This window comes from Musca domestica, unplaced genomic scaffold (assembly GCF_030504385.1).
Source record: "Musca domestica strain aabys unplaced genomic scaffold, Musca_domestica.polishedcontigs.V.1.1 9, whole genome shotgun sequence".
Taxonomy (NCBI): domain Eukaryota; kingdom Metazoa; phylum Arthropoda; class Insecta; order Diptera; family Muscidae; genus Musca; species Musca domestica.
Genome location: NW_026712435.1, coordinates 8,805,345 through 8,830,534, shown reverse-complemented (window position 1 = coordinate 8,830,534; position 25,190 = coordinate 8,805,345). Strand labels below are relative to the sequence as shown.

Below are 25,190 nucleotides of genomic sequence, written 5' to 3'. Positions count from 1 at the left end.
AGGTAGCAGAAGGGGTTCGCAGATATATATCATCTGTACAGCAGATCTTGTGTTAGCCAAAATGTTTGCATATTTGATATTTGTTTTTTAAATCTTGAACCCTATATGGGGGAGGTACCAAAACAAATAGTTCGATCTCTGCCATCTTTATAACAGATCTTGTGTTGATGGAAATATTGAGATGTACTAAATCTGAATGGAAACTGATGTTAGTTTTGTGTTTTATGAGCTTCATGGTTGTTTAAACATTTGACCCTTTGTGGGGGAGGTTCCAGAAGGAGTGGGCCGGTATATCCCATCGTCATAGCAGATCTTGTATTAGTTGAATTAATGGGATGTGTCAAATATGAAGAAAATCGTATGATTATTTCGGATTTTATAATCGTTTTGGTTATTCAAAACTTTGTCCCTTTGTAGGGTGGTACCAGAGGAATAGTACTATCTCTACCATCTATATAACAGATCTTGTGTTGATAGAAATGTTGGGAAGTGCAAGTCTGAATGGAAACAGATGTTAATTTCACGTTTTATGAGCTTTATGGTCATTCAAAATTTGGAACCTTTGTGGGGGAATTACCAGAAGGAGTGGACCGATATATTCCATTTTCTCATCAGACCTTGGGTTAATAAAAATATTGTGATGTGTGTTATTTGAAGAAATCGGACTCTTACTTCACATTTTATAAAAGTAGTAACTATTCAAAACTTTGTCCCTTTGTGGGGGAGGTACTTGATGGAGTGGACCATTTTCGCACCTTACCTAGCACTGATGCAAATATTGAGAATTGCAACATTGGAACGAACTCACAATATCATATCTCTTTCCGTACAGTAAAATATTTTTTGAAAATTTCGACCTTTTTTAAGTAAGAAGAATGGACCGATATTGCCCATCTCCGAACTCAATCTAAATTTGATAATAATATTACGATGCACCGAGTTTGGCCCAAATTGGATACTCCCTTCGAGAGTTATTGAGAGCACCAACCAGACAGAGAGACGGACATGGCTAGATCGATTCCAAATGTCCTGAAACGGCACATTTTGGCCGTATCAAGTTATATATATCCTCTCAAACCATGTAGCTGAGGGTATTAAAACATTTAACTCGAATCGTTCATATTCATACGTATTTCTTTCATATTCCCGGTCACTTATTTCAATGTCATTGGATCTTTGTTAGGGAGGCACGAGAACGATTGGGCGATATTGTCCATTTTCATACCACAAAGAAGCGAAATATAATTATGTTGCATACCATAAGCATTAAATGAGATTTCACCAAATCATCGGAAGAATTTTGTCTACATACATCGATATTCGGAATACCATTCAGTTATAAATTGTGAAGATTTTGCTCAAGGATACGAAGCCCAGGCTAATGTATTCTTGCACCAAAAGTGATTCTAAGAAGATTATCGAAAATAATTCTTGGTACATTTTCATTGCCTCTTTGAGTTACCAGCATACATTGCTCTATACTAAAGTATGGTGAGAAAACTTGTCTACAAAAAAAAAACAAGTAAGCAAAGGCTACAGTCGAGCGGGGCCGACCGTTGAATACCCTACAACACTATAATAAACCGTACAGTTTATATAGGCGAAATACTCGACAGAATTCCACAAGATATTGTGACAAATAATTAAAGAAAGCCATCAGGTTTCGTTCTCTAATTTTCGAAATATAACAACTTAAACTAATTTGCTCATTTCCAATTTATTGGTAGATGTTGCACGTAAATGGTCTTCCTAGATCTGGAACCAATATTTCCAAAGACCTATAATCTCTCAGAAGTGGCAAAAGATTAACATTTATTATTGGTTTTGACTGAAACGCATCTATATTAGATACAGACATTTGACTATATTCTTCAACGAAATAGTCAGAAGTGCGTCTTTCCTGTATTTGTGAATTCTCCAAAAAGTCTCTGGAATGGACATTTTCGTATTTTGTCTACAAAAGTTGGATGGCCATTAGAAACTGATTGGCTTTTGCAATGTTCGGTAACCCCATTCAAATGTGCGTGAGGATCGGGCGATAATTACGACCTGCCGACAATTTTGCAGTTTTTTGGTCCATTTCAACCCCTAAATATATGGCGATCATCTCCAAAAACAGTAGGCTTCTGTTCTGACCCTCATTTTATCCCCATGGAAAATTTCGTAAGGATCGGTCCATAAATGCGATCTGTATATGATATCCTGATATCTCAACTACTTAGTTTTGTTAGCTGTACAAATATTACCAAATGTTTAATTCAAAATGAAAATATGCCAAAAATATGACAAAATTGAAAAAATATGAGAAAATTTTACAAAATCAATATTTTCATCTTTAGAGAGATATTTTTATGCGATTTTTTTATGACGTTTTTTCTTTCATGCCAAGAGGCCATTCTGAATTAATGAGAACTGTCGAAATCAGTTCAGCCGTTCTCGACATATAAGAGATCTTTCAAGCATATCTTCTTTGATAGGCATATATATGGCACATATTTTGCTATATATTCGATTTGTTGGATGTTAACATCAATGTAAAGGTCAGAAGTAACCTTGTCATGGCTTCGTGATTTCGCCGGGATTTAAAATATTCACGGTTTAATGAAAAATTTTGAATTTTTTCAACAAAAAAGATATGGTCTATTTTACCCGCTAAATATTATCCGATGACCACCCAAATTGGTAGGCTTCTTCCCCTCCCTAAACTACAGCTACATGCGAAATTCCGCGTCGATTGGTATATAATTGCGACCTGTATAGCTACTGCAAAATCCGACATTTTTTCAGTATTTGGTCCATTTCAACCCCTAAACATTTGGCGATCATCTCCAAAAGCAATAGGGTTCTATTCTGGTCCAAGTCCCACCTACATTCTAAATTTCGTGAAGATCGGACCATAATTGCGACCTGTAGAGTGATTACAAATTAACATGGACAGACGGACAGACGGACGGACGGACATACATAGCTAGATCGACTCAGCTCGGCGAGCTAGGAAGATCCATATATACTTTCCCATGTGGGAAACCAATATTTCGAGGTGTTACATAAATTCTGGCCCAATCAAACTTATAATACCCCCAACTCATAGTGTTGTAGGGTATAAACAGCATTCCATTCTACCTTTTCTAATTAGAAATTTTGGCCAAGGCAAAAATAAATCTACAAAACAACTTGGTATAAAATCTCTGCCTACTTGAAATAAACACAGATCTCCCCGATGACTTTTGTTTTTATTTCGGTACAAATTTAAGATTGTTTGTAGCTTTTTCTTGTCGACCTTCGTTCCTTCTTCAAATTAAAAACAAAAAATCTGACGTGTGCTTCCTACGTTCATTTGTATTGTTGTGTATTCCTTACAGTTTTCCTTTTTATTGATTAATTGTATAGATTCCCTTTGTTTTCCCTTGTTTATTGCAGGGTAAAGTTGGCGAAATCTTGTTTTCCAATTTGGGCGATGTTGGCTGTAAACATGTTTCAAAAGATTTCTTCAAGGTTTTAAATTTTCTATGGATACGGATAATTTAATGTTTTCCCATTCTATGTGTATTCATTGAATAACATCGACTATATAATTTTAAATGGTTTAATAGCAGTACCACAAGTATTCGGAGAATGCTCCAAGTACATGGCGTAGTAGTAGTAAAAAGGTGCCAAATTAAAAGTTAATGTTAAACATTTAACATCAATTCAAAGTTGAAGATGCTGAATTTCAAGGAAATCTGTAGGAAACGGGGGCCATAGTCAAGGAAATTCAAAAACGTATTGGGCGTTACAAGTACAGGGTGAGATGAAAAAACTGCAACAAATTTTAGACTACTGTCATTTCTAAGCCACTCGTCCGACAGCTGTTAAAATTATATAGTTTTAAAGCCTTGGACACGTAAACATTATTCCGCAGACCTTGGACATTTCAACAGGACTCAGCACCATCGCACTCAGCACGCGCCACCCGAGAATGGTTACAAACTGAGGTTTCTCGCTTCATTTCTAGTGCACAATGGCTACCAAAATCTCCGGATACCAATCCGTTGCACTTTTGTGTCTGGAGTATTTTGGAAAGCAAGGTTGACACTAAAAAATACCAAAGTGTCGAATACCTCAAGCAAGCGCTTCGCCTGAAATGGCAAAAATACCGCATAGCAACATTCGGGCAGCGTGTGACGGTTTCATTGGCCGTTTGAAGGCCATAATTCATACCAAAGGTGGCCAATTCAAACAAACAAACAAATCTAAACTTATTTTGAAATTTGATGCTATTTCCGACTTTTTTCTTTCATTCAATAGACTTTAAAGAAAAATGTAAAAATTATGGCATTTGACTTTGTTAAAGTTTTTTATGGTACCCTGTATGTAGGTTTGGTTAGCTATCGGTCTAATTGAATTATTATTATTATTATTATTATTATTATTATTATTATTATTATTATTATATTATTATATTATTATTATTATTATTATTATTATTATTATTATTATTATTATTATTATTATTATTATTATTATTATTATTATTATTATTATTATTATTATTATTATTATTATTATTATTATTATTATTATTATTATTATTATTATAATTATTATTATTGTTATTATTGTTATTGTAATGTTTATTATTGATTTCATTTCGGTTCATATCATTAAATTAAATAAAGTTAGCACAAAATATTAATCAAACAGACTTTTACCTACACTTCTACACAGCAACAGTCTCTGTACGTTTCATTTTTGGCATTAGATGCAAGCTCGTCAATTCGCATGTGTCTATGTTCAATAAGTCGTCATGTGGTCATGTTAAATTGTTATTTACATTAGAATCAGTACATTACGCAACAATCTAATGTAACCCGAGTGCATCACCAGTTCCCACTTATACATCCATGTCCAAAAATAAAAATACGATCGGTTGCGAAAGTCCTACAGTATTGTACTCAAATTCTTGAAGAGTTCATTAGTTTGGAAGATAATGTATTTTTAAAGACGGAGGGTGTGGGATTAGCCAAGCCGCCATCAAATTTCTAAAAAAAAACACAAAACAATTCCTGAATGTTATGTAAAAATATCAAAAAAATCAGTTCAGCTTGTTACATACATACAAAAATTGAGTTTTATCGATATGGAGAGATAAATAGGTAGATAGCCTAGAAATGTTTGACTTTCTATGGGAAATTTAATTCAAATCGGAGTTTTACCATTCGGTACCTTAAATGACAAATAAAAGCAAAGTTTTAGTCACCATAAGATCGATCGATTTCCACTATTAAATATTTTAAATATTGTTTAACACTTACTTAACTTAGATTCCATTTTCAAACATGTCATATTAAATAAACTATATCCAGTTATTAAATTATTACCGTTACAATTAACAAGAATACACACCTTTAATTACTTTGCAGTAACAATAACAAGAATACATTCATGATTGTTAATAAAATTGAACGTTTCCCAGGAAACATTTAATTCTAATCCTTCTACAATTTTCAGATACAATCCGTTTGTAATTAGTTGGAAATTCATTTGGTTAATAAAATTGCTGGATAAAGTTTCAATTACATTTTGCCAGTATTTTCCACTAAATATGGTGGTGTTACAGTTAATGGCAAATGAAATATCTACACAGATTAAACAACTCGTTTCCAATTTAACATTTACACGGAAAAAGTAAATTAATGAGTACATGACATCTTAGAACTTCCTCGTCATATTTGATAGACATAGTTCAATGAAGTGACAGAGGATAATAGAGTTTAAATCGTGTGCCGTTTAACGCAAATTCCATGAAATTAAGTCCAACTAAAGTGCTAGCTCACTTCAACTACCGAAAGGAATGTAGTAGGTGAACGAAATTTCAAATAAAAGTACAAAAATACAAAATATGCAATATAGATATAGCTCATATATAAACGATTTCCTAATTATGAGGATTTTCAACCTAGCCCAGCTGAACGTAGCGACGTTTTTACTGCTTGCATTGTTGGGGGTCAATATTTACACGTTTTATTTTAACGTCACAAAGAATATAATTTAGAGCCTAAAACTTTTATTCCGATGCCACAAAACGCGCTCAAGCTATACCGAATATCAGGCGACACAGTTATATTGGGGGTATACGAAACCGTGCACCTGGATGGCCAATTATCTGGGAGAAAATACCAATCTACAAATTCCGGAGAAATGCTGAATATTGGAAGGTATCATATGGTGGATATGAATTTTAAGTACCAAATTTGAAACAATTCCGCATTTCGTTAGGTACACTTACATTGGGGTTGTACGAACATTTGCGTCCATGTAGATAATTCTCTATGAGAGAAGATAATACCTGTTATCAACACCAAATACAAAGTTGAAAATAATTCCATTGACTCTTGTCGCTACAATCATCCAAATACCGAATACAGGGCGGTACCGTTATACGGGGGCTATAGGAAGATGTTTACCTGTATAGACAATGTTCTGTTAAAGAAAGTAGTACCCATTACAAAATCAAAATACCGTATTTGAGAACATTCCTGTGAAAAGTTTGACACAAGTCATCAAAATACCGAATATCTCTACCTTAAACGTGCCAGTGAAGTTATATGGGGGCAATACAAAAAAATTTACTTCAAATATATTTGAGTACAATTTTGTCCATTTACTTAATTTCGATCGGAAGCTAGATGTCCACAGATGGACAGAAAGGCGGGTAAGCAGGTGGACGGGCATGGCTAAATCGACATAGAACCTTAGGTAGATTAAACAACTAAAAATGCTGTGTGTTCGGCCGGGCCGAACTTTGAATACCCTCCACCATTTGGAACGAATTTGGCAATTCTCAAAAACAATAAAATCCGTTAAAAATTCTGTTAAAATTTAAAAAATACCGAATGTAGTATGGATGGACCTATATAGGTAACTTTTGCCATAAGCCATTACAATATTCAAATGCGAAACTAAAAAAAAAACAAATAAAATAGCTGTAAGTTCAGCCGGGAGGAACTTTGAATACCCTCCATCATTTGAAACGAATTTGGCAATTCTCACAAACAATAAAATCCGTTAAAAATTCTGTTAAAATTTTAAAATACTGAATGTAGGTGTTATGTAAGGGTCTATAAGACGATATGGGCCAGCATAGGTAACATTTGTCATAAGCCATTTCAATATTCAAATGCGAAACTTAAAAAAAAAATCGGTAATAATGTAGCTAAAATCATCAAAATACCGAATATCGGGAGGTACCGTTATATGGGGGCTATACAAAGAAGTGGACATGCACAGACAATTTTCTATCTTAGGCTGAAGTATCCCATTTTCAATACCAAATGTTCTGCAGACATAATATACATTTGAATAAAATTTTATCAATCTACTTCATTTTGTTCGGAAGCTAGAGTGATTTCAACAGACGGAAAGACGGGGGTTACCAACGGATATGACAAACGGAATGACAAACTTAATATACCCTCCATACTATGCATAGTGGTCGCTGCCATTGGCCAAAATTCAAAAAAATTAAAATCAGATATTTATTATCAAATGTGTACACATGAACTCTTAAGAGGTTAAGCTTTTCAGAAAACATAATAATCTTGGCTTCATTCTAACGGCCCACTTCTAGAATAGCATCAAAAAAGAGAAAATGTAGTTTTTTTATTATTATTATTTTGTCCAGTGGGACTTCCTTTATTTATAATAATTTCATTTACATTGTCCTACGAAGCCAAAAAAATAGGCTTGTCTGTAGGATATAAATACAATTTCATTAATACAAAAACACAGCTGTAGTCTTCATTATCATTGGGATCCATTACTTATTTCTAATAATTTTTTTTTACATTTTTCATTCTAACATTTTTATTTCTTATTTTAATAACATCAGATGGTAGTTCATTAAGGACCTTCGGGAGAGTCACAGCTAGTGAGAATTTTCCATATTCATTTGAAAATTTTGGTACTTTGTAACATCCTTCCGCTCTTCTTCTTGTGTTTTGTTGATGGTCTAGTTTCTTGGCTACGCTAGGATCATCTGCAAATTCATTGGCGACAGATATTGAGTACAGTTCATTTATGTTAAATATGTTTTGGGTTTTGTAAATTTGTTTTATTGCGCTTGTATGAGTGAGAGAGTGTCTTTGAGTCTGTGTTGGATTTCTTTTGTTTATTGATTTGACGATTCTATCTCGGCTGTCCTGTAGTGCTTTACAGCATCGCGCGTTTCCCCATGCTGTTATACCATGTCTTAGGTGAGATTCAACTAATGAGTAATAAGCTACCTTCAGAACATGGTATGGTGCGCAATTACCAAGGTGATATAGTGCGAACGCTGATTTACGTAGTTTCTTTTGTAAGTTTTCTACATGTATCTTCCATTTAAAGTTATGATCCAAATGTACTCCTAAGTATTTATATTCATCAACAAGTTTTAATTGCGTTGTGCATTTTTCCAAGTTTTCGTGGTTTCTTTCGCAGCATTTTGTATGTAGGCAATTATTGTCATGAAATGTAATTCGAATATCGCATTTTGGCATGCTTCTTGACCTTATATGCATGATTTTGGTTTTGTTGGGGTTGATAATTAGTCCACTATCGTGGCACCATTTTGTTATTGTATTAAATTCCCTTTGCAAAGTGTGTGTTGCTTGTTGTATATCTTTATTTGATACAATGATGGCTGTGTCATCTGCATTTCATTTGTGTATATGACATAAAGAAGTGGCCCTAATTTCGAACCTTGCGGTACTCCATAATGTAAAGGTAATTTATTGCTGGTTTCGTTATCGATTCGGACTCTAAATGATCTGCAGGTAAGATAGTCCTTAAACCATTTCAGACAGATCCCTCTTATTCCACACTTTTCTAAAACTTGTATTATCTTTTTATGGGGTAGGGTGTCAAACGCTTTGCTGAAATCAATAAAAAGCGCAATACAACTACTTTGTTGATCAAGTTGGTTGTTTATGTAGTTGGAAAAATGTCCAAGCATTTGGTTTATGTTTTTGTTTTTTTGGAAACCATACTGGCTTTTTCTTATTATTTTGTACTTGGTTAAAAAACCATTAAGTCTTCTGACGACAATCTCTTCCATGACTTTTTCTAGCACTGGCAGTATTGATATTGGTCTGTAGTTTGTGTAATCAGATTTATCACCAGCTTTATAGATCGGTCTGATTATGAACTCTTTTAATATTTGAGGTATAGAACTTTCATTGATTGTTGAATTAACGAATTGTGTGATAATTGGTGTCATAATATTTGCGTTGTTTTTAATGTCAATTGATCTAATATTGTCTATTCCAGCGCCTTTTCGCACATTTAATGTTTTGAGTATGGAGATTATTTCGATTTCTCTTGCATATTCCAGATACATAGAATTGGGAATAATTCTTTCAATACTTGTTTCTGTAGTTGTTATATCACAAGAATGTATGATATACCTCACATTTTGGTTAAAGTTTATAGCAAATTTATCAGCAATTTCCTTTATATTTTCCCCAGAAAAATTTAGTTTTATTTGATCGTCTACATTATTTGTTTTTTTACCAGTTATTTGATTTATTAATTTCCATGTTCCCCTTATATTATTTTTATTTTGTACAAACTGATTGTATATGAAATCATTTTTGGCTTTGGATATTTGCTTATTTAGTTTATTATTAAAATGTTTGTATATAAGTTCGTTTGTCTTGTTATTTTTATTTTTATGCCATTTCTTATACAATTTGTCTCTTATGTCACACGATTGCAGTAACTGTTCTGAAAGCCATGGGTATGGTCTCCGTTTCTTGATTTTATTTTCTGCGCCATTCGAGTTTTTGTATATTTTGTTAAAAATATTACATATGTTGTCATAAAGTTCTGATGAGTTGTTAGACGTTGTAATAATATCATGCCAATTTATATTTATACCCTACACCACATAGTGGTAAGGGTATTATGTCTTTGTGCATTTGTTTGTAACATGGAGAAGGAAACGAGATAGACCCATAGTTACTTTTGAGAACCTTCATAGAATCACTTTCTGAGTCGATTTATGCATGTCCGTCCGTCTGTCCGTCCGTCCGTCCGTCCGTCTGTCCATGTATTCTTGTGAACAAAATGCAGGTCGCATTTATTATCCGATTGAGATGAAATTTTCCAAACAATATTTTTTTGGCCCAAGGACGAACCCTATTGAAATTGGTGAGAATCGGATCAAATTTAGATATAGCTCCCATATATATCTTCATCCGATTTCGGGTTAAATGTGCACCAAATATCCACTATCAGTCCAAATTACCTGAATTTTGGCACACCCAACCGAGTTCGGCCTAGAAGCAAGTATATCAAATTTGGAGAAAATCGGTTCAGATATAGCTATAGCTCCCATATATATCTTTCATCCGATTTGATCTTTAAGTTCCTCACATTCCTACTATGCACTCCACAACCGTGATATTTGGTACCACGTATTAGATGGAGCACAGAAATAGCTGTTTTAAATTTTATTGAAATCGGTTCAGATTTGGATATAGCTCCCATATATATCTTCATCCGATTTCGGGTTAATTCACCACCAAATGACCAATATCAGCCCAAATGGCCCAAATTTTGGCACATGTGACCGAGATTAGCCTTAAAGCAAATACAACAAATTTGGAGAAAATCGGTTCAGAAACAGCTATAGCTCCCATATATATCTCCATCCGATTTCGGGTTAAATGTGCACCAAATGTCCACTATCAGTCCAAATTACCTGAATTTTGGCACACCCAACCGAGTTCGGCCTAGAAGCAAGTATATCAAATTTGGAGAAAATCGGTTCAGATATAGCTATAGCTCCCATATATATCTTTCATCCGATTTGGTGTTTAAGCCTCTCACATTCGTAATATGCACTCCACAAGAATGATATTTGGTACCAGATATAAGATGCAGCCCAGAAATAGATGTTTGTAATTTTATCGAAATCGGTTCAGATTTGGATATAGCTCCCATATATATCTTCATCCGATTTCGGGTTAATTGTGCACCAAATGGCCGATATAAGTCCAAATGGACTGAATTTTAGTACATCGGACCAAATTCAGCCTAGAAGCAAGTATATCAAATTTAGTGAAAATCGGTTCAGATATAAATATAGCAACCATATATATTCACTCCACAACCGTGATATTTGGTACCAGGTATTAGATGGAGCACAGGAATAGCTGTTTTAAATTTTATCGAAATCGGTTCAGATTTGGATATAGCAAATTTAGTGAAAATCGGTTCAGATATAAATATAGCAACCATATATATGTTTCATCCGATTTAGAATTTTAGTCCCATACATTCGTAATATTCACTCCACAACCGTGATATTTGGTACCAGGTATTAGATGGAGCACAGGAATAGCTGTTTTCAATTTTATCGAAATCGGTTCAGATTTGGATATAGCTCTCATATATATCTTCATCCGATTTCGGGTTAAATGTGCACAAAATGGTCAATATCAGCCCAAATCACCAGTCTAGAAGAAGAAGAAGAATACGTAAAATTTGGAGAAACCCGGTTCAGAGATAGCTATAGTTCGTAAAATGCACGATAGAATTAGATAGATTTTGATTTTGTACCAAATATCTCATAGAGCTCTGAAATGCCCTGTATAAACCTTTTTACGAGAGCTCTACTAAATATGCATAGTGGTGTGGGGTATCATATAGTCGGCCCCGCCCGACTTTTGAGCTTTCCTTACTGGTTTTTATTTGGGTATTCACTTTTTTGTTTATGATTTTATATTTCGGGGTATCCTGTATGTGTTTTGCTCTTTCGGAGTTATTTTCGTCTATACATCCATAAATTGCATGATGATCGGAAATTACAGTCGTAATTATGTTTGAACGAGCCTCCTCAAATGCTTATTCCATCTTACAAAAATATGATCAATGCAAGATCTTGTATTATTATTTGCATCTTCTCTTGTAGCTTTGTTAACCATACAGCGCAATCCGTTTGTTGAGAGTATACTCAGGTAGTTAGTTGCTTTTTTCAGTGGGATCAGTGAAAAAGTGGAGTAAAAATAGATCTGTATTACAAAATTAAATACATTTTAAAATGACAAATCTTGGCATTATTATTGAAAAGCAAGGTATTGACTTATTTTTAGTGCAGTAATTAGTGTGTTTAGTAGTTGGGTATAATATATACGATGTGAGTGTTCTGAGTTGCCTTTAAGATTAATTTTGTAAATAAAATTGGATTTCAGTTAAAGTTTTAATTCTTTTCCCCCCTGAATCCTCCACTGAGACTTTTCTCGCGCCATTAGTAATGGTCCTAAAATTCTTGAAGTGCTAATTTAACTTTCAGATTTTGTCAGATTTGTATGTTATGCCCAATATACTGAAGTGACTTCGCTCAAATTTTGTCAATTCTATGGTGCTAATGACGTAGAATATGTTTTTGTTGTTTGGATTGATAAAGATGTAATTAAGAGGTGTTCAATATTGTTACAAGGATGTCATATTAATGTCGAAAAATTTAAGGAGTTTACGCTGGAACCTCCTAAAGAGTTAACAAATAGATATCCATGACACTATCTTACACCCATAGTTCATAGAATTTTAATACATGCTCCTGACATTATAAAATATGTCATTGTATCGATTGGAGAATTATAGGGAGGCCGCGAAGTCTGGCAAAATGATATAAAAAAGTTTCGACTAAATCATACCCGAAAAAATTCTCGTATTTCAACAAACGCAGATCTTATTAACTGTCTTCTTCTGAGCTCTGACCCATTTATAACGGGACAGCGAACGTTACCAAGCAATAAAATATACAAATTATTAAATCTGCATTTGATTTACTTGAATAACACTGAAATTTATATATATCCATTTGATTTAATTTTATATTGAATTGTTTATTTTGTTTACAAAAACATTGTCTATTTTGTTTACAAAAATATAATCAAATTTGGAATTGATTTGTATAAAAATACTTCTATTTTTGGAGGTACCTTTACAGGTGGACTCTACCTGAAGGCGGGCCGTTCCAAATAATTTTCAGTAAGACTATTTTTTAGCTCTTTAGAACGTAAAATGTCAAATAACAGAACAATCTAGTGTAGAAATGTGACGAAAATTGGGCAAATAACCCTTATTCGGGAGGTACGTTGTAAGGGGACCATGCCAAAACATGTCTCGACCATATCCATTTTGTCACATTCTTTATTTTTATCCCCTCAATGTACCATAACCAAAGATTCATATTGATATCTGCACTGAAAGTATTTTTGGCCGCTGTTCCCATACGACCTCGACCACTGTGCTATGGTGGAGGGTATAAAAATGTTATTATATAATTTCCGTGGTAGAAGAATATAAGTAGACGCGTCGACACAGCTGCTGGGACAATAAACTGCCAAACCAATTTTGGAATTGAAAAGGTTGAATGAAAAATTATTTAAATTTGTAAAAATTATTGTAAAACGCGAATTATAAAATCTTCCGAATGACGTCGTATAAGAAAACATATTAAAATCTATTTATATTTGAAAGAATAATCAAAATATGTTGACATATCAATGTTCCCAAGCGCTGATGCGTCTACCTGTATTCTTCTGCCATGATAATTTCGATGAGTTACGAACGGCATGACAAACTTAATGTGGTATGTTGGAGGGTATAACAAGTTAAAAACATTAAGTTCTACCACCATGAAGTAAAGCAAACAGTTATAAATAAAATGTATATTTCGAACGAGTTTCGTCTTCAGAAACCATAAGTGGGCTGCACCATTCGATGTACCTTATACCAAAACGTGAACCTACGTATACTATATTTTGCTAAAGGGAATTTCATCTGTTGCGAGTTTCAAATGCAGTGAAAAATTTGGCTAAAATTATCAAAATGTGGGAAACCGTTATTCAATATACACAATGTTCTGACATCGGTGGTAGAGCCATGTACGAAATGAGACTAAAATTGACCAGATAACGCTTATCCGAAGATACCATTATATGGAGCCTATACGAAAACGTAAATCAAAATACTACATTTTCAATGCCCAAACCATTGCAGACAGGATGCTAACTATTATGCCAAAGATTAAAGCTCTACATCACATAGTATGGACTGTATCTTTATTGCAGAAGGGCTGAAATTGTTGAGTCGGCTTATGACTTCACTGCGACACAAATCTGCCAACAATAAAACTGTCTATAATAACAAAAAGTGAAAACAAATAACATCCTTTCCATTCAAGTAAATTGGCTATTTTAGTATTGAATATACTATTTCCTCAATGATATTTTAAACTAGTATTTCCAGTATTTATGTCACATTTTTCTAAAGAAGATAAAATTATTAAACTTTTGTTAGATTGGTCGGAACCTAGTAAACTTTGGGAACCAATGCTCTGAACCGTTCAAGCCCAAATCCAATGCCATTTCCGTTTAAAAAATAAGGTGCTGCAGTCTATCGAATTGAATTGTCTAAGAGGCTCACTATGCATGATATATGAGCCTCTTCTATATTCTAAAAAGTTTTTATGTTAGTAGATAATTTCTATTTTCGTTAACCGAATGGGTAGTAATTTTTAAATAGAAAAAACGCCTAATTTCTGATAATTAAACACCTGATAAGTTATGTGTTTGGAGGGACCTCATCACATTTTGTGACTCCTCTTTAATGCCTACATGGCATTATGGAGGATATTATTATGTCATAAGTTGTAATACCTCAAAATATTCTTTAAGAATCCAGATAATGGAATTCTACATTTAACTACATATATCATCTGTCTGTCATCAAGGGACAGAGGTTATTACATTATTTAGGATAGATGTTTGAAACTTTGCACAGGCGTATATATTATCCTTACGATGATTTATATTGAGCGAGGTATATCAGTCCCCGTTTAGGTATAGCCCTCAAATAATTTCACTACCTGACACTCGTCATTTTGCCTATTTCTGCCACTTCCGACCAAATAAGCTCCAATATTAAGTAGTGAGAAATCTTTTTTGTCAATAACTGTGCAACATTGGCTTAAAGACGTAGCTGAGTACTTCGGCGGGCCCAACAGACAGAACAACTTTTTTTTCAAAAAAAAATATTTAAAAGACAAACCTCAGTATAACGGTATGTGCAAATTTTAAATATTTTGATACTTTGAGAAGCATTTTCCAGTCAAATTAGTGTTTAGTGTTTCAGTTTTTTAGAGGATATGATACCACCATATGATATTGCTCTCATATTGGGTAAATCTTGATACCAAGCCCGATTTCCCACAAAATAGGCTGTAATTTATCATTTTGGGGTCTTATTGGTTGAACATTTACTATACGGAAATAAAAGGCTCACGATTTGATATAAGCTCCACATAAATATGTTGGCCAATTTAGGATCGAAGTCGCAACTTCCAATTTATTGGGCAATAATTTGATTTTCTTCGCTTTTTATACCCTACACCACAAGGTGGTCAAGGTATCATGTCTTTGTGCATTTGTTTGTAACAGGCAAAAGAAAACGAGATAGACTCATAGTTCCTTCTGATGATCTGCATAGAATCACATTCTGAGTCGATTTATGTATTTCCGTCCGTCCGGCTGTCTATCCATGAATTTTTGTAAACAAAGTGCAGGTCACATTTATTGCCCGATCCAGATGAAATTTTTCACAAATCATTTGTTTGACTCAAGGACTAGCTCTATTGAAATTAGAGATAATCGGTCAAAATGTAGATATTCGACCCAATTACGGTTGTCGCTACTATAGTCGTCGTCGACTTTATGTGCAAGTCGCCCTCGCCGTCGCTTTGATTCAAAAATGGTATTATGGTAAGGCATAGAAGCGACATCGACAGTTTAAAATAAAAGTTGGCAACAACTTAAAAAACTTTGGCAACACTCCCTTGTTATTGACAAAAAAGATAAGAAATTTGTTTGTATTTTGAATTATAATTTTGTCTCTTTCGGAAAAAATATTGTGAAAAAATGAATATTATAAATGCGTTACATATCTTAAGTTCAAGTGAGGAGGAAAAGGAGAATGTGTTAGCAGTGGCAGCAAACAAACATATTTGCATTGCCTTACTCTTGATTGTGTTGTTCCAAAAGTTTATACTGCTCTTTCAAGAGTTCAATAGTTTCTTCTTTCCTTGATGATTTTCTGGGCGATAGAGAAGCTTCAATAATAGTTACATCAGTCTCCTCATTAGTTTTTCGTATTTTCTATTCCAAGTGCACGACCTGGCGGATTCAGTAACTTTTGAAACTGCATTACATTCGCGACAGACTCCTCCCAAGGTGACAAAGTCATTTGCTTAAAAATGGCACCTCCAGTACTGCTGGCTTCGCCCTTATTGTGCAGAATTAGTTTTTTAGTTTTAAATTTTAAATCTTTCTAAACCTAAAAGAATTTAAGAAAACTAATTAATAAAAACATACAAAAATAATTTTTAACTCTAACATACTTTTCTCTAATCGGAGGCCCGTTTACATTTAATTTTGTAGCAATGGATTCCCAATTTGATTTAAAATTTGCTGGAACATAACCTTTCGTAAACCCGTTTGCCAAGCATGTTTTTTCGGTAACCAAAATTTTAAATTGCTGTTGTTATTTTCATGGTCAAATATCAAATACAAAATGGTTACAATATCAATGTCGACTAAAAAATACTATGTCGTCACAATTTTTTACGGCGACAGATATTCTAAAATCGACTTCACGTCGACTGTTGTATCGACAATGATAATGGCAACCATTTGTCGCTATTGACAAAAGACGACAACCCTAATATCATTATTGTCGCCTCGACTTCATTTTGCGACGCCGACGACAACCATAATAGGGCCGATTACTCCCATATATATCTTCGTCCAATTTGGTTTTTTTGTGCTCCACGCGTGTAATATCAGCCCAAATTGTATGAAACTTTGCACATGCAACCATATTAGTCCTCGAAATAGCTATAGCTTCCACATATACTGTTCATCCGATTTTTTTTGTAACCCTGTAACAACGATAAAGCTTTGCTAAAATTTTGACGAGATCGGTTCAGATTTGGATATAGCTCCCATATATATCTTCCTCCGATTTGCCTTTTATTGTGCACCAAATGTGTAATATTAGCCCTAATGAGATGGAATTTTGTACATATGACCAAATTAGGCCTCAAAATAAGAATGCCAAATTTGATCGAAATCGGTTCAGATGTAGCTATTTATTTATTTATTTATTTTTTGTCGTCCACAGCCGTAATATGCACCCCGTAACAACGAAATTCGGGGAAATATATTAAATACAGTTCAGAAATACCTTAGCCAAATTTTACCGATATCGGTTCAGATTTGCATATAGCTCCCATATATATCTTCATCCGATTTCAAGTTAATTGTGCACCAAATGGGTAATACAAGCCCGAATTGAAAAGGCACAAATGCCTCAGCAAATTTAGTAGAAATCGACTATTTGTTATGCGAAGCCTGACTAAATATGCAAAGTGGTGTAGGGTATCATAAAGTCGGTCTCGTCCGACTTCAGACTTTCTTTACTGGTTTAATTTGCATTCAAACACAAAGCATATATTTCAATGTACTACAAATGGAGACAAACAATTGTGATTTTTAAGCAAAATGCTCTCAAAACATTTAAAAATTTATCATTTCGGTGGCGATCTGGACTATATCGTTATGCTAATGTTTCGTTTAGTTGGCACCGACTACGAAATACTTCTTCTTACTGTTCTTATAAAATTCATCAACTCTATGACTGAAATTGTTTTTAATTATATGCTGAAGTTATTTTTCACATTTTTCTTCAAAGCTCTTTTTTTATTTGTTTAACTAAGAGAATCTGTTTTGCGATTAGGCTTCCGTGGAAAATCTTACCTACCGAATTGGTGTAAAATAATAATTGAAAAATCTGGTAGTTCAGGACAACTATTGTTTTGCAGTGACCTAGCAAAGAGTATTTACGTGATATTTTTGACTTACAGTTTTAGTTGTTAAGATACTGAATTACAAGAAACAAAATCAATGGCTATTAGAAAATTAATTGATTTCTAATTAGGTTTTATGGCTGGTGAATACGAAATTGGATATGACCAACTTTATGGTATGCCTCATTTCATATTCACAAATAAAACCCTGCGCTGGCAACATTTAAGGTATCATAAATGGCCACACGGAAGGCAATATTCCACACATTACTTAAATTTCCAATTCAATTCATATTTAGGTTAGATTTACAGCAACACGAACACATTCGCACTCTCACAAATGTTCAAGGTAAACAAAGCAATTACGAACAATTGTGCACAAGTAAGTTCCGCAATTAAAGGACACCGAACAAGAAGTTTGCCTTCTGTTGCCATAGCAGCAGTTGTATGAATGCGAACCGTTTTATTGAACAACACAAACCGAATGGGACCTGAAAATAACTGAGTCAATGGAGCAATTACAGTAATTGCCATTCAAAACAGGTTACCGGCATGTAGCCACTACTCCTCTTCACTTTCTTGGCTTTAATGTTCATTTACATTTTCTAAATTTTCACAGAAATGGGTTTAGCTAATTTGAACACATTTACAACGAATTTATTGTTTTATGTCAAAAATAAGAAAGGGCAGGCGAAAAGATATTCTTACGAAGGAGTGTGTGAAGTGACAAGAGAAACCGCAAAATGAACTGACAAAGGGTTAGACTGAGGAGGATTTTCAAAAATCCTCATACCCAAAAAATAACAAATGTTTGTGAATATTTTCCGGAGAAAACACGGTTTCTTAACGTTTTAATGATTTTTGTAGGTATATATAAGTCAACTACCTCCACAAAAAAAGTTACATTTTATCAAGTCAATTGGAAAATTTTAACTAAGACCCTAAGAATGTGAATCTTAAGGATTGAGAAAGAGGAATTAGGGGAGGAATTAGAGAAGTACACAAATGAGCATTTTAGAACCAAGTAGCCACTGGATTATTAAAAGGAGAAATTATCAAAATAAAAACATTTTATCTGACAAATGTGTCAAGAAACTTCAATACAACTGACAACGGCCGGACCGGTACAATTATTAAGATTACATATTTCTAAAGCCTCTGCAAATATTTTCGAAGTCGTTGTGCTTGATTTGGACCGCTTGACTATTTGTTAGGTAGAGGTTTTGAAAAAAGTGTCTTATAAAAAATTCCAGTGATGTACTGCGTTATTCATCTCAGGCTTTTTTGTCCGTAGGGTGAACAAACGAATGTGATGTAAAAATTTATGCTAAATGCTATTCATTCAAATATTCCATTTCTTAATACATTTTTTGCATCGAAAATTTTCCAATAGACAAAGAAAACCTTCGATTCGCAATAATATAAAAACTCACGTTTATACAAATTTGCATATATATTAACAGAATTTAATATTGCGTGAATGTATGTGTATTTCATATGGATGTTATTGAAACCCATTAATCGTGTTTGTGTATCGAAAATATAAGAAAGCATGTAACCATTAGCCATAATTTCCAACTGAAAATGTTGTCATTTGGCATTGAGGTTTCTTACGTTTCGTCTTTACAAATTATACTGGTCTCTAACTGTTGTCTTTGTCAACGAACAAGTTAGTGAAGTAAATGCTCTCGCTTTAATTTGTTAATTGAAGAGAACGCGTATTTTGGATGTGGTATTTCTGCTCTCTCACCACATGTACGCAAACATCACATTCAAATATAGATAGCAATTTAAAATTCAAAAGGTTCCAAATAAATGGTTATTGGCCGTGAGGTTACAGACTAATCGTGTTCTTCGAATCCACTAATCACAGGGACCCTCTCTTGAATAGTTGTTCTCGGTCGAAGTTCGTAATTGATGAAAGTCAATAACACTGCATAAATTATGTGTCTCCACATATGAACAGTTCAAGGACACTACCGAACCAAAACTTTTCAACATAAATATGAACTCTTAAGCTTTACATGTGAACACTAATAGGAGGAATGTGTTTTAAAACATCATTAATCATGATGCTGTCTATGCATTCAATGGACTCATCATTTCTTCAGTTCTATTAAATTGCAGGTAAGTTTAATATGTATGTTTTTACTTTTTAACAATTTAATACTAAGAAAAACTAATAAACAACTACCATCATTGGGAAGGAACTTGCAAAATGTGAATATAAATTTAAAAAATTCCGAAGCGTGGACCTCTACATTCAATTATCTGTCATTAGTAACTCAAAACACCAAGTCATAAATAATTCCGGTGAAAATAAAATACCGAATCTCTAGAAAGTATTTCAAAATTCGGGTCTATATAGATACTTCCATGCAAGTAAGTTTCCTACATACTGGGAACACAAAGCGCCAATTTACAGCAAATTCGGGCTAAAATTGTGACTAGCGTAAAGTTCTAATCCAATTAAGCCATGTCTGTCCGTCCGTCTGTTGTAATCATCTTCTGAAGGAATTGAGATAGTATGTGTACCAAACATGCGTTTTGTGTCCGAACTTAGTACAAGTTGGAAGATGGGATATATTAGCCAACTTTTTCGTAGAACCCGATATAACGATGTCTCCTTATTTGAAGGATTTCCATGATTTTCTGCACATTTTTCAACGGAAGTGTCTGGAATTTTGTATTAAAGAATTGTTACGTGTTTCTAACCCTTTCTACAAAACAGTTAATTAAGTCCATATTGTTGTATATATCCCAAATAACGGTGCCGGTTCGATAATCTGATAGCTTTCCCCGTTTTTCCCAACGGGCTTGTCTGAAATTTTCTATTCGAAATTTCTAATGGCAGTCTAAGCGCCTTACAAAAATTTTTTGATATATGCCCTTACTTTGAGTTAGTATGCGTCACGTTAGAGGGCATCAAAAGTTCGGTCCGGGCGAACTTACTAATGTTTTACTAAATATTCTTCCTGTTACAAATTTTTGGGAGCAATTAAAAAAAAAATAAGTTATAGAATCCCATTACAGTTCGGTTTTATTTTCCGACAAAAAATCAGTACTGGGACAGAGTTTCTATCGGAATATAAGATTGAACTTTTTAAAGTCGTAAACTGGATGAATGGTCCGTATTGATTTTTGCAACTGAAATTCTAGTTAGGGTCATAATCTTTGCGTAGAGCTGAAAGACACTACAGAGCGTTTCGAAATTCGTATGAAGACGAATACATGAATTAGGAAAACTAGAAAACTGGGGAAAGAATGAATCCAGAACATCAGCTCTGATTTACGAGCTCCTATTTAAATTCAGATTGTATCCTACACCACATGGTGGTAAAGGTATTATGTCTTTGTGCATTTGTTTGTAACCGGGAGAAAGAAGCGAGATAGACACATAGTTACTTTTGAGGATCTTTATAGAATCACTTTCTGAGTCGAATCCGTCCTACCAGGTATTCTTGTGAACAAAATGCGGGTCGCATTTATTATCCGGTTGAGATGAAATTTGGCAAACCATATTTGTATGGCCTAAGGACGAACCCTATTGAAATAGGTGACGATCGGATCAGATTCAGATAAAGCTCCCATATATCTTCAGCTGATTTCCGGTTAATTGTGCACCAAATGGCCAATATAAGTCCTAATGACTTCACTAATTCAGTCTAGAAGCAAGTACATCAGATTTAGGGTTTTAACTCCCTCACCTGCATAATATGCACTCCACAAGGACAAAATTTAGTACCGGACATTAGATACTACTCTGAAATAAGTGTATCAAATTCTGTCAAGATCGGTTCAGATTTGGATATAGCTGTCATATATATCTTCAACCGATAGCAGAAGCAAGTACAATAAATTTGGAAATCGGTTCAGATATAGCAATAGCTCCCACATAATGTTTCATCCGATTTGGTGTTTAAGTCCCTCACATTCGTATTATGCATTCGATAACAATGATATTTGGTACATATCATATAGAGCTCGGAAATACCTCAGCCAAATTCTGTCAAGATTGGTTCAGATTTGGATATAGCTTCCATATATATCTTCAACCGATTTCGGGTTAATTGTGCACCAAATAGCTAAACCCTGTCAAAAATTCCTAAAATTTGGTAAATCCTACCGAATTCAATCTAGAAGCAAATTTGAAGAGAATTGGTTCAGATATAGCATCCATATATACAGGGTTGCCCATATTCGACGGACCCAACTGCCAACGCCATAACTTTTGACAGAGATGTCACATCGCTTAATGACATACCGCGTTTGAAGCGTCAGTCCCAGCAGATTTTTATCATGAACCAATACACGCCACGCGAGCGCTCTGAAATAGTTGAAATTTACAAGAAGTCAATTGTGAAAACTCAACGTGCTTTTAAAAAAATGTGATAAGTACGCCTTCTAAGAACATTAAGCGTTTATACGAAAAATTTTCGACTGGTAAGGCTCTTTCTAATCCGAAGAGGCCATATAAAAGTCGACCAAGGCGATCTGCCGAGAATATCGCTGCCGTTCGAGCCAGTGTTGAGAGGTACCCAAGAACATCCCAAAAACGCCGTTCTCAGCAGTTGGGCATGGCTCGGTCTACTTTACAACGGATTATTCACATTGATTTGCATTTGTTCCCGTACAAAATTCAATTGACGCAAAGAATGTTGACTGCGGACAAGCCTCGTCGATTGGAATGGGCTCAAAGGGTCCGTCGAATATGGGCAACATAAGCCAAAATGGAGGGAATTTAGGGACGTACGTTTCCATTTTGTGGAACTCCGATATATATTTTTTATACCCTCCACCATACAGAGCATGGAGAGTATATTAAGTACGTCATTCCGAACCATAATCGAAATAATAATTGTATACACAACAAAGTATTTAGACCCAACAAAGTATATATATTCTTGATCAGCGTAAAATTCTAAGACGTCTGACCGTCTGCTGGAATCACGCTAGAGTCAAAAGAAATCAAGATAGGAAGCTAACATTTTGCACAGATCAGTCTTTGTCTACAGGAAGGTAAAGTTCGAAGATGGGCTAAATCGGTACCCCCGATATTAGGTATTTTGATGATTTTAGCCACATTTTCAATGTAATTGTCTGAAATTCTACACAAGGAATTCTTCTTTACTCCCTGAAAGAGAATTGTCTATATAGGTCCACAATATCGTATATCCCCCATACAACGGCACTTTCCGATATTCGGTATTTTTATGATTTTAGCCACATTTTCAATGGAATTGTCTGAAAGTCCGCACAAAGAGTTCTTTGTTAGTACTTTATTCCCTAAAAGAGGATTATCTATATAGGTCCACGATATCGTATATCCCCCATATAACGGTACCTCCCGATATTCGGTATTTAGATAATTTTAGTCACATTTTTCAATGGAATTGTGTGAAATTCCACACAAGGAGTTTCTTGTGAATACTTTACCCTCTGAAAGAGAATTGTCTATATAGGTCCACAATATCGTATCCCCCAGATATCAGCACCTTCCGATATTCGGTATTTTTAAGATTTTAACAGAAGTTTTAATGAATTTCATTCTTTGAAAATTTTCTAATTCGTCCCGAATGGTGAAGGGTAATCCAAGTTCGGCCGGGCTTTTTACTTCTCGGAGTGATATCATGCACTCTATAGCAATGTTTTTTGGTAAAAAAGATTAAAATGTCTCAGTCAAATATAGTGAAAATCGATTCGGAATTGGATATGCCTTCAATATATGAGTTTCCTCTAAAACCAATCTATAACTGCTCTAAGGCCAAATGTTGATAGGTGGTATGATCTGCATCAAATAAATTCTTTTGCTACGGGTGCTCTACTAAGTATGCATAGTGGTGTAGGGTATCATAAAGTCGGCCCGCCCAACTTTTGACTTTTTTTTACTGGTTTAAAAATAAGCCTTTGGAAGAAAAAATATATAAATTAACCTATTTCACAAAACCTATACTTTCTTGTTTCATTATTCAGGGGCTTACCCGTGACCAGCAACATTGATCAAATATAACATGTTGGAAAAAGTGCAAAAACCCGTTTATCTCTTCACGATGTTATTCAAATTAAAATTTCAATTCAGCGCATTCATTCTGAAAAATAGTTCCCTTATGGTCACTGTATAATTTCCATTGGGTATGAATGAATGTATATAATGTCATGAAAATATTTATACATACATACCTATCATACCCTTCAGTCTTACAGAGCATTTAAGATATTTGTTCAAGGGCATCAAAACACTTTTATAAATGACTGAACTTATATTTTCCACTCACGTTTCTTTGCCAACGACTTGGTTTCCACATCAATCACTGCGAAAATGTCAATAACTACAAAACACAAAAAAAAACAACTTTTCTCAAATCCAATGAAATTTTGATAGAAATTCCTATCCTTTCAGACATTGGAATTTTAAAAATAAATTTGAAACGACTGAGTGTTTTTGCTCGTTCTTGTTAGTTTATCCAAAACGATATTTGCAATCGCAAAACAAATCGAGTTTCATGGAATTTAAAAAGATTTTAGACGAAATTTTTGTGACACGTCTACATAGCAATGAAAGATTACCAAAAAAATCTTTTATCGGTCTATGTAACGTATACATATTTATAATTGAATGAATGCATGTAAGCGTTTACATGTACATACGTATGTGAAGGAGTAAAGGGTATGTCTTCTAAATATATAAAATCGAGCGGTACCATTATACATGCATACTCTATATAGATAGATAGATAGATAGATAGATAGATAGGTACCGCAAGGGTATTCTCGAAAGAGAAAACGGGCGTAACGACCCCGCGGACCCCAGTTTGGCTTGCAGCCAGATTCTGCAACAAAAAATCCAGCAGCGTCTGACCCATAGTGGGCGGCTCGCTGGTCTGCGTCTGACTCCAGGAGGAGCGGCAGTAACTTAAATTATCCGTCATTGTTGGCATTAAGATCGAGACCAGTAAGATCTTAATTATGGCATACTGGAACACATTATTCGAACTAATTATCCCCTGGCCTGACAGTGGTTGTATTCTGGAACCTCAGTACGTAGAGTGACATCTTACCGAAATGGCTTCTAGGCTAATGCTACCCCTGCCTCCGTCCTATTAAAACTTGGGAAGTCTTGAAGTACGCTCTCAGTTTCGTCATCATTAGGTTGTTGATGTAGGTTCAGTTGACTTTGTCCTGATTTATACGGGTCCGGCTCTGAACGCAATTTCCCATAAGGACTTTGCGTCAACCCTTGCATGGCCTCCCTGCTTGCAAAGACAACCATGGGACCAGATAACGTAACTACACATCG

At 34.5% G+C, this 25,190-nt stretch overlaps 1 long non-coding RNA gene across 1 annotated transcript in view; it reads left to right on the top strand.

The window, feature by feature from the left end:
- The window catches only part of LOC109613609 (uncharacterized), a 49,297-nt gene extending 45,707 nt beyond the window's left edge, over positions 1 to 3,590 (top strand). Inside the window, exon 3 of the long non-coding RNA XR_002195101.2 lies at positions 3,421 to 3,590. This is a non-coding gene — a long non-coding RNA (uncharacterized LOC109613609). The remainder of the gene's footprint in view (positions 1 to 3,420) is intronic.
- Positions 3,591 to 25,190: the final 21,600 nt, after the last annotated feature.